At 45.1% G+C, this 14,321-nt stretch overlaps 1 pseudogene; it reads left to right on the top strand.

Moving 5' to 3' along the window:
* Positions 1 to 9,066: 9,066 nt before the first annotated feature.
* On the top strand, positions 9,067 to 10,018 carry LOC128772863 (immunoglobulin heavy variable 3-23-like; annotated as a pseudogene).
* Positions 10,019 to 14,321: the final 4,303 nt, after the last annotated feature.

Genomic DNA, 14,321 nt, shown 5'->3' with positions numbered 1-14,321 from the left:
AGATGTCTGCTATGCCATAAATCAAAAAAGCAGCCGATATGGACACTGCAGAAGACCCTGGGGAATTCAACGCTGAACCCTGTTCCCACACAGACGAGCCGTGTGGAAGGCTGCAGTGTAGGATCGTCACACATCTCCCTCAGCTGCAAGAGCATGTTGGATTCCATCCATCTGAGATCTCAGGGTTCTGGTGTTGGCGGCTGAATTCACATAGTAGCACAGGAACAACCGAGATTGGTCATGTGAGAACTGGTACCCCCTATGCTTCTGGAAAGCTCTGTCAGGACACCTACTGCACTGGCAGTGTGGCTCAGCTGAACTATGACTGTATCCCGGAGAAATGCAGTCACAGAGGGTCGTGTGACAATGACAGGAACTGCCATTGCCACATAAGCTGGGATCCTCCATGGTGCACTGGACGAGGCACTGTTGGGAGCACAGGCAGTGGACCCCTCCAAGAAGAAGGCGGCCAGTGAGGCAAAGTCATGAATCCCTGTTATATCTCAGAGCGGTTTTTGGTCCCATTTAAGCCATAATAGCTTCTTTCCTTGTGGTGTCGCCACAAACGTCAAATTATCAACCCCGAGAAAGTTAAGGGACTGATTGTTGCTGACGACAATCCATAATTAGCCTCCTGACTGCTGAACAACTATAGACAATCCAACTGGCACATGTGTGAAAATACAGTAATGAGGCTGCAGAGCTGACATCCACGTTTCGGGGGTCTGCAGGAGACACAGGGGTCCACAGGCACATCACGGCTCTGACACACATCTCTCATGGCTCACTGACCAGAACGCTGAAATAAAACTTAAACACTGCATGCTTGTGGCCTCTACGTATATATCTAAGCTTCCAAGAGCCCAAACTGAGCCCGAGATTATGTGCAGAGGACCTGAGTCAGCTTCTGGGCCTTGAACTGAGGTATATGCTTCCAGAATTAAGAGACGTTCACACAAGCTCTTTCAGGGACAAATTCATGAGTTGTCTCCAAAACTGTGCGGTTGCACACTGAACATTTTCTCATTCTCCAGGTAATCTGTCTTCCCCCGGTCCCAATGTGGGTTCAGGATAATGGAGGGCTACCACCCACCCACACTGCCTGTTCCACACTGGGGTGTCTGTGGCTGTGAGGGAAGGGGACTGGCATTAGGTTCCACCTAGCACAAGCTGTGCCTCCCTGGAGAGCAAATTTCAAATGTGGGAGACTGAGACCATGAGGTTTAAAGGAGCACCAAATGAAATGAATCAGAAAGGTAGGCACAAGTGCCTATGGATGACTCTGGCATCCAGTTGGAGCCCGATCAATGTGAATCCCTGCTCTCTTTCTCTTGCCTACTTTTCAGTGAGTTTAACCTTAGATAAGGATCTGCCTAGGATTCCCACTGGTTTTCTGAGAGCCTTCTCAAATAACCACACAGAGGTGAGCCTGTGAAAAGTTAGGGACTTCAGCCCCATCCATTCTCAAGTAATCAGGTACTTGCTACCCTGTTTTCTGTGCCCTGATCACTGGGACTGTGTGAAGGAGGCATGCCCTTCCCAAGGTCCTTGTGTACCCTTGCTTCTGGGCCCTGTGAGTCATAAATCCTGTGCCTCCATTTCCTTTGTTGGGGGTGCACGGAAACCCCACCTTGAGTCAGGAGGGCCCCATGCATCTCATGTATCCAAAGCCAGAGCTCAGATGCCTAGGGAGCTGCCTATCCACCCCCTGAGCAATGGCTCTTCCCTATTCCTTCAGCACGATACAGTCTACATGTTCTTAATTTTGTACAACAGCTGGGGTCCCCAACACATTTGTCCCCAGGGATGCGATTGGGGGCCTAGGTGGTGCCCTCCAACAATGTGTTAGCACTGAAAATGGCTCACTCGTTTCTCACCCCCACATCTCAGCTGCTCTGGGAAGGAGCTGGAGCTTGCCGGTGGTCTGTAGCTTTGCTTTGGGCTGATGCCACGTGTTGCCAGAAACCCCTACCCTAAGTTACCAGTGCCATAAAAGGTCAGACTCCCTGCAGAGACCAACAATCAGGCACCATCCTGGGGTTCCAGAGGTGTGTATTTCCTACTCATCTCCAAGTGAGATATTGCTGGACACCGAAGACCATATGCCTAGATTAGTGTCGAAGAAGACGCCAGCTGCTGGGTCCACTGTGTTGCAGCCAGTACCCTGGTGTTGTGTTTGCTTAGCCATGCCTACCTAGTGACAGAGGCAACTCTACCAGGAGCATCATGTCTCTCTGGGTGGAGGACACGACCAAGGCAACCTCCCCCTACTGGCTGTATTCGTCACTGCTGTTGACAATGGCTCCCTATTTGACAGGTGTTGAGGGGGACAGTGCAGCGTGGGAGGCCTAATCACACGTGTCTGGGAAGAGTTAACTTCTATCCCAGGTCTTCACTACACCAACATATCCACGGACCAGTGTGAAAGAGAGAAATGGTGACAGGCACTACACCATCATGAAAATGCAAGGTTTCCTGGAATCATTTATCCAAAGGGAGGGAGACAAGGACATTGATTGGCTCTAGTGGGTCTTCACAATTGGCTTCAAGCTGTTGCTTTAAGCACTTGACATACTACAGCTGTCTGGATTGGTCCAAGTGCCCCAGATTCATAAATCACTGAAAAGCTCAAAGTATCAGCGGCCTGTTTACTTAGAGACAACCTACAGAGCTTCCAGTCTTTTCACTGTATCAAAAGGCTCTGACAATCACCCCAAGGCACATGGCAAGAGACACACACCAAGGAAAAAGGGGAAGGCTCTGAGGAAGAGGCTCCCTAGGGCCCCAGAGCCCACAGAGGTAGGAAGAAAGAAGCTCTGATTCTCCGGACTTGGATTTTTATGGCACGACAGCACAGGCCCACTGGGAGAGGTCAAGCCCAGGTGATGCAATCCAACTCTAAGATAGAATGGGGACAATTCAATGGGTGTGGGTTTTGGGTTTTGTTGTGTTTTGTTTTGTTTTTGCCTTATGTCATGCGCCCATGAGCCCTTGTCCATTTCCACCTGGAGGAGAGGCACTTGACAATAGAATCTAAGGAGTTCTTCTTGAAGGACTACTCTGATCTTAAGCCTTGTGCCAATACAGTTCATGGAAATACCAGCTGTAGTGTAGCAGGCATTAGCATGCATGCCATAGTCAGATGTGAAAAGGAGAATTTTCAAGAAACCCAAGACTTCTTTTCTGCAAAAGCTGATGGGATCACCACCTCCATAGATAGGAGCCCACAGGAGGGTCCCAGCAGTGCCCCATTCAAGGGGTGGAACTTCAACCCAGATCTCTTGCTCTAGAGATGATGCCCACACTTCTCTTTATGCACAGCTCTGAGAAGAGGGGTCCCTAGTGACTTAATCTCAGGACAGCCTGAACACAAGTCAGAAACTTTGATCAGACTCTTTGGGATCTTCGAGAGAATGCTGTTCCTACCCTTCGGGTGGGTGCCATCACATCTCTTGACAGGACAGCCCTGGTAGTGGGGAGCTGGGATCCCAGTGGGTGGGGAGATGCCAAGGCCCCTGCCTAGGGACCTGGAGGTTTGTGGAGTATGTCCTTCCTCCTGGGACAACTGCCCCTACACTTCTGTAATTACCGTGTAGGACACAGACACAGAGAACACTTTATTTCTCTCATTGACCCTGAAGCCAAGGTACAGTTCTTCCCAGGAACCCCTCCAAATAAAAGTGTGGTGCCCTTTAGCTTACTAGGTATAAAGGGAGGGATAGTAGAAGGGTCTCATCATTGCTTTGATGTCACTATTGGAAGAATCTTTACTGAATCTCTTTTAGCAACTGTGGCCCCTTTGACCGTGCATTGTCTTGTTAATGATGTGGATGCCCTCACATGCCATCAAGGCCAGTGGGAACAAACCCAGTGCCTGGATTTCCTGGGGGGAACTACATATCAGGAGTCTGTAGGACTGCAAATTGCAACCCCCCCCCACATCCAATTAAGACAGTATATGCACATCAATATTGTGCGCAATAGAGGACTGAGTAATTGAACCCCATAATTCAAGATTTACTGAAGGAGGGGGGACATTAAACACACCATTTCTCCTTTCAGTCTACCCACTTGACGGGCATTAAAGCCCCCTCCTAACAGGTGGCGCTTTACAGTTGACTACTGAAATGTAAATTCCCAGCTGTCCATAAGATGGCTCACATTCCCAAGACTGTCTAGGCAGTTGAGGGTATCTAAAGGGCCACAGGGGAGACTCTGTCATGACTGAGCTAGCCAGTATGTCCCATTCAGCATCGATGACCAAGGAGTCCCAGCCACAGTCTGCTCTCAACCTATACATCTCTACCCTGCTGCCTTGGGAATTCCTAACAGTCCAAACAGTGCCAAGATGTTAGCCTGACCAGCTCATGTAGAGCCTGTCATGTGTTCCCACTGGTCTGGGCAAGTGAGGGTCACTGTCACTGGTCAATTAGCATGCATTCCTGAAAGTTTGTGAGACACGGGAGGCCTGCAGCCCTTCAGCAGCTATAAGGTGGGTTTTGTCACCTGACTGAGCTACTCCAGAGTTTCGGTCTACTCTCATATGACTTGTGCTGTTAGGAAGCCTTACCTGGAAGTGGCTGAGCTATGTCACTTGATGCACAGGTAGTCTGAGTGCCAATGAAACATTTTGTGATCTGGAAAGTTTTTGTGCCATGGGGGTTATGCTGGAGCACCTTGTGACCACCTGGCACCAGATTGCCTTGCTATGTCACCGAGAGAGAGAACCTAGCACCATGACTTCATACAAAGGAAATATTCTCTCCCAATACTTCACCTGAGCAAAGGACCATCCTGAAGCTTCCATCAAAGTTGTGGTCCCAATCAATGCAGTGGAAGGAAAGGCAGAGTGACATTGTCGTTCTGGTTGTGGATACCACACCCTTCCATTTGTCCATCCACATGGTGCATTCACCTGCTTGCATTGGCAGGAAATAACACGACTTTGGGGGCTTACTTGCTATCCTGATGTCAAAACAATTGACAATCAGACTGATTATTTACTGTAGACAGGACTTGGAAAACTGGTGTAAGGGTCTGTGTCTGACCTGCTGAGATAACTACACAGGTGAATGGGGCAGATGCAGTCTGAAGACAGACAGACATAGAGGTTCAGAGGGAGAGCAGGAAATGTAGTCAGTCTTTTAATAGTGGGGGAAAGGGTAGGCTCCATTTTAAAAAGTTTTTTTTTTTTTCCTGACAGGAAAGAGCCGGAAAATGAAACTCGGTGGAAATGCAGTTTTTTGATCCATGACCTACTATGTGATGCCATGTGTTTCCGGAGCCTGGGAATTGGCTCTGGGAATCCTTACCTATGGTCGTTGTGGGGATGGCCATCCAGGATCTTGACGATGGCATTTTCTGGAACTATTTTGTGCAGCTGGCATGAATCCAGAAGAATCTTTCCCTAATTCTGATGGCAGTGTAGTCGGTTAGCAGTTCGTCATAAGGTCCTTCTCAGCGAGGTGGCACTGGGTGCTCTCTGAAGACTTGATGAGCATCCCATATTCTGTAGAAAGGGTTGCATGGCTAGGCTGTGGCAGAGGCCATGTTCTTATTGTCTATGGATGATATAACCCAAGTGCACCTGTTACTTCTTGGACATGGCTATGCATGGCATCAACTTGGTCATATAAGTTATCATAAAGTTCACTCAATCAGGGAAGAAAGGGTTAAGGACTCCTTTCTAAAATACTGTTGCAAAGGGGGTCAGTCCCTGCCTGCTATTTGGAGCATTCCAAATCTCATTAAGGGCCAAGGACAATGATTCTGGATGTTCCAGGCCAGTTTCCAGGTGGATTTTTCCTGAAGGAATTTTGTGTCTAGTTTTTCATGTTCCATATCTGTTCCCCTAATCCACATATCCTCATCGTCTGCTTCTGTGATGATTAAGGATGATGTGGGGTAGAAAATTCTAATTATCACCCCAAGTCTTTGCAAGTACGTAGTTTGTCTATGTGCTGAAGTGAGTTCCTTGGTCTGGCTAAATCCATAATGGAATGGCAAATCCAGGAACCATTTCAGGCATTACATTCTTTACCACAGTCGTGGCAATGGCATGTCCAGTCAGTCAGCATCAGTCCATCCACCAAACAAGCAGCCATTTACCAATGAGGAACCCAATTTGTCAAATCCATCTGGAGAGCCCCAGTGGGCAGGGAGGGGCTACCCGCCCATAGACTTCCTTCTAGCTCTACAAATATTTGCTTGCCCCTTTTCTAGTATGGTGTAGCCCCCCTTGCATGCTTTGTTCTCTGTGACTTTGCTTTTATATCAAATCAATCATTCTGAAGTGAATGTCATCATATTCATCTTTCATGTTTTCTTTGAAGGCATTTAGGTTCAAGTGTTCTTCTTAATCCTTCATCCATTTTGAGATTTTTTTTGTGTCGACGTATATGTATGAAAAAAGATTATGGCCAAATGTTATTATTTTGCATGTATGTATCAATACTATTTTTTAATTCTTACTTTGTTTTTGAGGGAGAGAGACAGATCATGAGTAGGGAGGCACAGAGATAGAGGCAGAAACAGAATCCATGCCCTGAGCTGTCAGCAGGAGCCTGATGTGAGGCTCGAACCCACAAACCATGAGATCATGACCTGAGTGGAAGTGGGATGCTTAACCTACCAAGCCACACAGGTGCCCCTAGTCAACACCATGTTTAAGAGACACTATCCTCCCCCCACTGTGCATTGTTGGAAATCTCGTGCAGGATTTGCTGACTGCATCTGCAAACTTCTACTTCTGGGCTCCGTAATGAGCTCCACTGGTCTAAATATCTCATTTGATGCCAGAATCACACTGTTGTGGTTAATGTACCTCTGCAATATATTTAGAAAGAGAGAAGTGTGATGTCTCCAGGTTCTCTCGACGTCATGATTGTTTTGTTGCTTCCATGTGTTGTGTGCTTTCATATGAATTGTATATTTTTCAGGTTCCTTAAAAAACCCATTGGCATTTTTACTGACATAACAAGATAAACATAAAAATACCATAAAAAGATAAAGCAGACAGAAAATAGAGACTATCACAAATTCAGAAAACAGATAAATTACATAAAAATTTGTATTTGGAAAAGTAAGTAAAATTTGAAACAAATAGGTAGCCTGGGGAAACAGGGAAGACTCAAACAAATGCAATCAGAATGGAAAGAGGAGACATAACTGAACTAAAGACATGGAAACGATCATTAAAGAAAAACTTAGGTATTTACAGGCCAACAATTAGATCACCAGGAACAAATTACACATTTTATGCCATAAGGCAGGCCACCAAGACTGCTTCATGGAAAAATACAAAAGGAACAAAAGAAAAATTAATAAGATTTCTCTATCTAAAACCTCACCCTGCAAAAAATCTGCCTAGGAGTCCATGGCTTTATCAAAACTTCTACTAAGTATTTAAAGAGGAATTAATGCCAATATTTCTCAAACTATTACAAACCACTGATAAAAAAACAGCACTCCCAAATGAAATTTGTGAGGACAGCATTGTTTTCACACCAAAACCAAAGAAAGACACCACAAGAAGGGAAACTACAGGTCACTATCTCAAATGAACATACATGCAAAATTCCTTCACAAAAGGTGAGCATACTGAATTCAACAGAACATTGAGAGGATCATACAACATAATCCAGTGGGATTCACTCCAGGGATGCAAGGATCCTTCAACATACACAGATGCATAAATGTGACGTTCTCCATTAACAGAGGGAATGAGTGAATCAAAGCCATCATTAATTGATTCAAAAAAACATTAGACAAAATTCAACACATGTTCATCATTTAAAAAGAACCCAATTAAAAAGGGACTGAAGGAAATTACCTCCACATGATCATGGCCACTATGAAAAGCCCACACCTGACAGCATATTGAACGGTAAAATGCTGAAGGCTTTCCTGTCAAATCAGGAGCCAGGCAATGATGGTCACCCCTAACATAAGTGTTCCCCATGTAACGTGAAGAATACATATGCCACCTCAAACTATGTCATCTTGTCACACTGCTTATTTGGGTGAAAGTCACTTGAGAAAGAGTCCAAGTACACTCAGACTCTCCATTGTCCCTTGTCAGCAGGATATAAATCTCCCTCCCATGTACCAAGAGGGAAGAACCATCGTTACAACCAGAATAAAGAATACAGGGACAAGAAGGCTATGCAAACAAACCTACTTACTTGGTGACCCCAAACTTAACTCTTGCCAAACCCAATGTTTTTTTTGTCTGAAAGACACAAGTGCCACCTGCTTTGTCCTTTCTCTGGGTGTCATGTCATTAGGAAGGCCATGCACTTACAAAATGAAATTTATTCTCTCCTGTAGATAGGTCTTAGGTCAATTGAATCCTTACACTGGCTAAATCCCAGAAGAAAAGAAGGGAAAAGCTTTCTTCTCCTACCATTGGAAGACATAACCAGAAAAAAATAGGGAATAAAAAAAATAAAAGACATTTAAATCAGTAAGGAGGAAGGAAAATTACATGTTTGCAGGTGACATTGATCTTAAACATAACAAAACCCTAGAGATACCACAAAAAATATTAGAACCAGTTTTTTTAAATGAGGAAAAGAGCAGGATGCAAAATGAACAAAGAAAATAAATAAAAACAAACCACCTGTGATTCTACACACCAGCATGAAAATACATGCAAAATAAATAACAAAATTATACAAGTGAAAATGACAGAATAAAGTATTTTGGGTTAAATTTCAAAAAGTATGTAAAATACTTGTAGAGTGAAAATGATCTATGTTGATGAAAGACCTGTAAAAATGCACACAGGACTGCAAATACACCTGTACTCACTGAATACAATTATTCATATTGTCAAACACCATCTACACAAACTAAACTACAAGTGCGTCCCTAACCCTGTAGTTCACTTTTAAAGAATCAAATCTAAGACTGGAGCTTGATATATATGTCAGAGCACATGCAAATGGGGTCCTCTCTGTGCTGATAAAACCAGCCCATCCAGACTCTGCAGCTGGGAGAGGAGCCCCAGCCCCGGGAGTCCCAGGTGTTCCCATTCTCTGATCAGGACAGAACAGACACCTCACCATGGAGTTTGTGCTGGGCTGGGTGTTCCTGGTTGCCCTTTTAAAAGGTAATTCATGGTGAATTAGAGACACTGAGTCTGTGAGTGGATAAGAGTGAGAAACAGTGGATGTGTGACAGTTTCCTGACCAAGATGTCTGGTGTCTGCAGGTGTCCAGTGTGACGTGCAGCTGACGGAGTCTGGACGAGAACTGGTGCAGCCTGGGGGGCCCCTGAGACTCACCTGTGTGGCCTCTGGATTCACCTTCAGTAGATATGGAATGAGCTGGGTTCGCCAGGCTCCAGGGAAGGGGTGTAGTGGCTCACATATATTTATGATGATGGAAGTAGCACGTACTACGCAGACTCAGTAAAGGGCCGACTCCCCATCTCCAGAGACAACTCCAAGAACACGCTGTATCTGCAGATGAACAACCTGCAGGCCGAGGACAAAGCCACATATTACTGTGCAAGAGACAGGGTGAGGGGACCTCGCTGGGAGCCCAGACACAAACCTCCCTGCAGGAGGCGATCAGCACCACCGGGGGGCGCACACTATGCACAATTCTGCTTTGTGTTCCCAGGCGCAGGTGCAGATGGAGGTTACAGGCAGGTTTCCTCTCAGGGTCTGGGGCTTCCTCTCCACACAGCAGTTTCTCCAGGGAGCCTCTCTGGACACAGGATTCTGTGTTTACCTATTACCTGTGTGAATTAGATCATTGTTTTCCTAGGAAAACTACCCTAACATGCACAAAGACACAGTTGTTTGCATTGCTTTCTCCTGTCCCTCAACATGAGTGAATTACAGATTTCCTGAGGCACAATAGCTGAACATTTACATGAGTCCCAGATGCACTCCCTGTGCAGCCAGGCCCACAAGCTCCCACAGCTCCCCATTATCTTCACCCAGCCCGTGTCCCAATCAAACAACGTGACACTTCCTTCATGGCACTTTGCTACTCAGGACTTTAAATGAGCTACAACTTTATTCAATTCCTCTAAACAAGAGATGAATCATCTGCATGTATTAGTCAGGATTCCCTCAAGCAACAGAAGCCAAAGCACATTGGTTTCCATGACAAAATATGCTGAGAAGTCCCATGATCTACTGTCACAAGTTGGAAAGCCAGGAAAACCAGTGGTATAATTCTCGCCTGATTCTGAACTAGTGTCTAGTCTCAGAACCTGCAGAGCCTATGATGTAACTCTAAGAACAAGGGCAGGAGGAGACCAATGTTCCAGTTCAAACAAGCACATGGGAAGTAAAAATGAGGGAATTCTTCCTCCCTCTGCGTCGGATTCTACTCAGAACTGTGATGGAATGGGTGATGCCCAGGCAGAAAGAAACCATGGATGGAAATGCCAATCTCTTCTGGAAACTCATCACAGACATACACAGAAACAGTTGTGAATCTGGACACTCCCATAACGCAGTCAAGATGACACATAAAAGTAATCATGACAAGTCAACCTGCTGTAAATGTTGAGTTCAAAAACTGAAGATTTAGAAGTCCATGCCATCACTGGGATGGACCATGGTGGGCATAGCAGTGCTCCTGTGGAGAAGGAGCCCCGAGGCCCATAGGGACTGCTGCGGTTTGAGGATCCCCTGGGTCATATCGGGTGGGACAGTTACCTTCTTGGAGTGCATTTGGGAGACAGGGCATTGCCTCTCATGGGGCAGGAGAGCTGACAGGCACCATTGCACTGCCCTGGTCATTAGCATAGGAGCCTCTGCCGAGAGCAGCTAACTGAACGCTCCCTTCTTGTTCTTCCTCACCATGAACTCCAAACTCCTAGTGTTCATGCAACTGCCCTTCTGGGATAACCAGCTCCAACCACATCACAGCAACACACTGTCCCAGAGGATCAGTGGGGTCCCTGTCACATTGAGTTCAACAATTTGGTGTATTCAAACCCAGCTAGAGCTCCTGAGATAAAACATAAGAACCCTAAGCTGCCAGGTGTGCCAATGGATTGGACAAAGGCAGGGTGAAGGCCGGGTTCTGAAGGAAGCCTGGGACCCATGAGTACAGATTGTTCTCTCTATGTGAGGGCTTCCTGAACAGGGGTGGCTGGAAACTCCAACTGCAGGGACTAGAGAAGGAGTTGATGCCAATATTTCCTCCCACCAATTATCATGGACAGAATTCAGTGAGCAGCCCAACACCCCCCAGTAGATACTGAGCCACTGACACCAAGACATACCCACCTTTCCTTCCTCAGGTGCTTCCTTACTAGGGAAAGAGTGCCTACAACCCAGATCACCATTGCACCCCTCCCTCCAAAGACCACCATATACCCCCACAGGCACCAAGTCTACTGACCACAGAGTGAGGCATAGCTTCACCTCTAGGGGAAATAGGAATTAGCCTCTTTTAATAAGGAGACCAAACTCACCTAGTTAAAACTCACAACACTATGGACAAAGTTGAAAAAATCTCCCCTGGAGGCAAGGAGATCTCTGCAGAGGACTGACCTGAGGGACAGAGCAGCCAATACAAGACAGCACAGTGCACACAGCACATGCAAGAAATGCTTCCAGAATGTCAGGTTGTTAACAGTATGTAAACATTTCTCAAAAAAGACACTACTCTAGAAGCAGAAAACATAACAGGATTTTCCTAAAACACTTAAGAAAGAGGAGACATGGACATACAGAGTGATAGAGGAATTCATGCCAAAAGAAAAAACCATAAAAGGACATTGCCAGGGATATAATTGAAACACATATAAATAATAAGACTCAAACAGAATTTAATACCTATCATAAGGAAACAGAACTTTTAAAAACTATCATAAGGATACTACCTGTGCTTGAGAAAGCCTAGAAGACATGAGGATACCCTGAGTACAGATGGAAAAGACCTAAAACCAGGTCAGGCTGAAACTTTTAAAATGCTGTAACCAAGATGTGAACCTGATTGGATATAATGAACTCATGGCAAAAAGAAGCAGACGAATGAGTAAGTGCCATGGAAGATAAAATTTTGTGAGAAATGAAGCAGGAAAGAAGAGGAAAATTAAAATATTGCATCACAAACGTATACTTAGGGAATCAGCAACTCCATAAAGTGTAATAAAATTCTTTTCAAAGGAGTCCCAGAAGAAGAAGAGAGGGAGAAAAAAAGGGGAGAAGTTTTGTCTGAGCGCATTGGAGTGGAAAATTTCCACTAAATGGTGAAGGAAACAGACGTCCACATCTATGAGCCACAGAGAATTCCCATTAAAGTTAAAAAAAAAAAAGCAGGCCAACTCTGAGACATAACATAGTAAAATTCACAAAATACACAGATTAAAAAAACCCTATAAGCATGAAGTCAGAAGAGTTTGCGAACGAATACGGGAAGATAAAAAAAGATTATGGCAGAAGTGTCCAAAGAAACCTGCAGGAAAGAAGGGAGTGGCATAATATCCTCTCATGTTCAATTGAAAATCAGGCAGTCAATGGGGGAGGAGACAAGATGGCGGAACAACGTGGAAGATTTTTGTGTGTCTCGCGTCCATGAAATACAGCCAGACCAACACTAAACCATCCTACACACCTAGAAAACTGATTGAGGATTAACACAACAATCTGCACAACCTGAACCACAGAATTCAACAGTACGTGGCGTGGAGAGGGGACCTTGGGGAGCATGAAGCTGCAGGAAGGGAGGTGCTTTTGCAGGCGGAGAGAGGACGGAGACTGGGGAGTGGGGGAGAATAAAGGAAAAGCACCCCTCCCCAAAAGCAGCTGGAGAGAAAGTGGAAAATTGGAAACAGCCACAGGGACTAAACTAAAAAGGGAGAAAGGAGAAAGGAGAGTATGTAAATTCCACTAAGACTGTAAACAAGGGGAGTGCAAAGGCTGCAACTCCACAGCTCGATACCTGGAGGTGCTCTGGTGGGAAGGGAGAATCCCAGGAACAGAGTGGGGTCCGGGATGTTCTCAGGCCACACCGGGAGAGGCAGTTGCACTGCTGGAAGGACATTTGGAGGAGACTGCCAAAGCCCTCTGGTCCCAGCAGACCCCGGAAAACGGCCACATTCGCTGCTGCTGGAACAAGGTCGTTTAGGGTGAAGCCTGGTGCCAGACGTGTGTTGTGATTTTCCATAATCCATGAAACGCTGCTGCTACACTCTCTCGCGAACTCTTTCTGGGGCGGGCTGGTACCTGGCCAAAGTCTCGGGGCACCGACAACAACAGGGTCCAGCAAGCATTCCTAGGTGCTACTGATACTCGGCCATTGCTCATTGGGCCATTGCTAGGTGAGACCCTCCCACAGAGGGGCAGAACAGGTCAAAGCCGAGGTCCTTTGGACGTAAGGGACCGGGGAAAACAGCCGCGTCTGTGACAAAACTTGGGACAGAGGTGCGGCCTCGGGCCTGGTCACGGAGAGTGAAGGAGCAGGGAGTGGACAAGGGCTGAAGACAGAGGATGGGTGCGCAATTGGTGATCCAGGAGAACAGACTGGGTAGCTGGGTGGTGCCATTTTCACCTCTCCCGGCATGTGCATTCGCACCTACAAGCACCACAACAATCCACCCCAGGAGCCTAAAATCGCCATCTAGTGGAGAGCGGAGCCATTACACTGAGCCCCACCCAACTGGGCCAACAGGGCTCTTCAGGAACACAAGTCTCACTGCCGCTTACTTTATAGACTATAAAGAGCTACATAGACTGACATCTAGGGGATAACAAAGTAATTTCAGTCCTACTTCAATCTGTTAGCAGGTTCACCTAGTCAATTGTCTTTCTTTTTTTTCTTTTTCTCTTTTACACTTCTTTTCTTTATCTTCAAGGCAGAAACAGAAAAAATTATTTTTCTTATCAAATATTATTAAAAATATTTTTCTTTAATTTTTATTACTATATTTTTTACATTTCTGTACTTTTTTTTCAAATTCTATTTTACTTCCAACATTTTTTTTACTCTACTTCAGTGTATTCCCGTTTTCAAACTTCCAGTTTCCCTTTTATTTTTTCTTTCTTTTTTTTCTCTTCTTGGTTTCTGTAGTTTTTCTTGAATGCAGAATGAGAAAAACTTCATTTTACTTTCAATTTCTATTAACAATATTTTTCTTTAATTTTTTTACTACATTGATTGCTTTTATGTAAATTTTTTTCAAATTCTATTTTACTTCCATCATTTTATTTTAGTCTACGACGGTGTATTCACTTTTTGAATTTTCAAATAATTTCCTTTTTTTTCCTTTTTGTGTCTTTTTTCTCTTTTTTGTTTCCTCTCTTTTTTCTAGAATACAGAAAAAGAAAAAAATCACATTTATTTTAATTT

The sequence above is a fragment of the Panthera pardus genome, unplaced genomic scaffold (assembly GCF_024362965.1).
Source record: "Panthera pardus isolate Hobbes unplaced genomic scaffold, ASM2436296v1 HiC_scaffold_24, whole genome shotgun sequence".
Lineage (NCBI taxonomy): Eukaryota > Metazoa > Chordata > Mammalia > Carnivora > Felidae > Panthera > Panthera pardus.
This window is presented reverse-complemented; position numbering and strand designations above follow the sequence as displayed.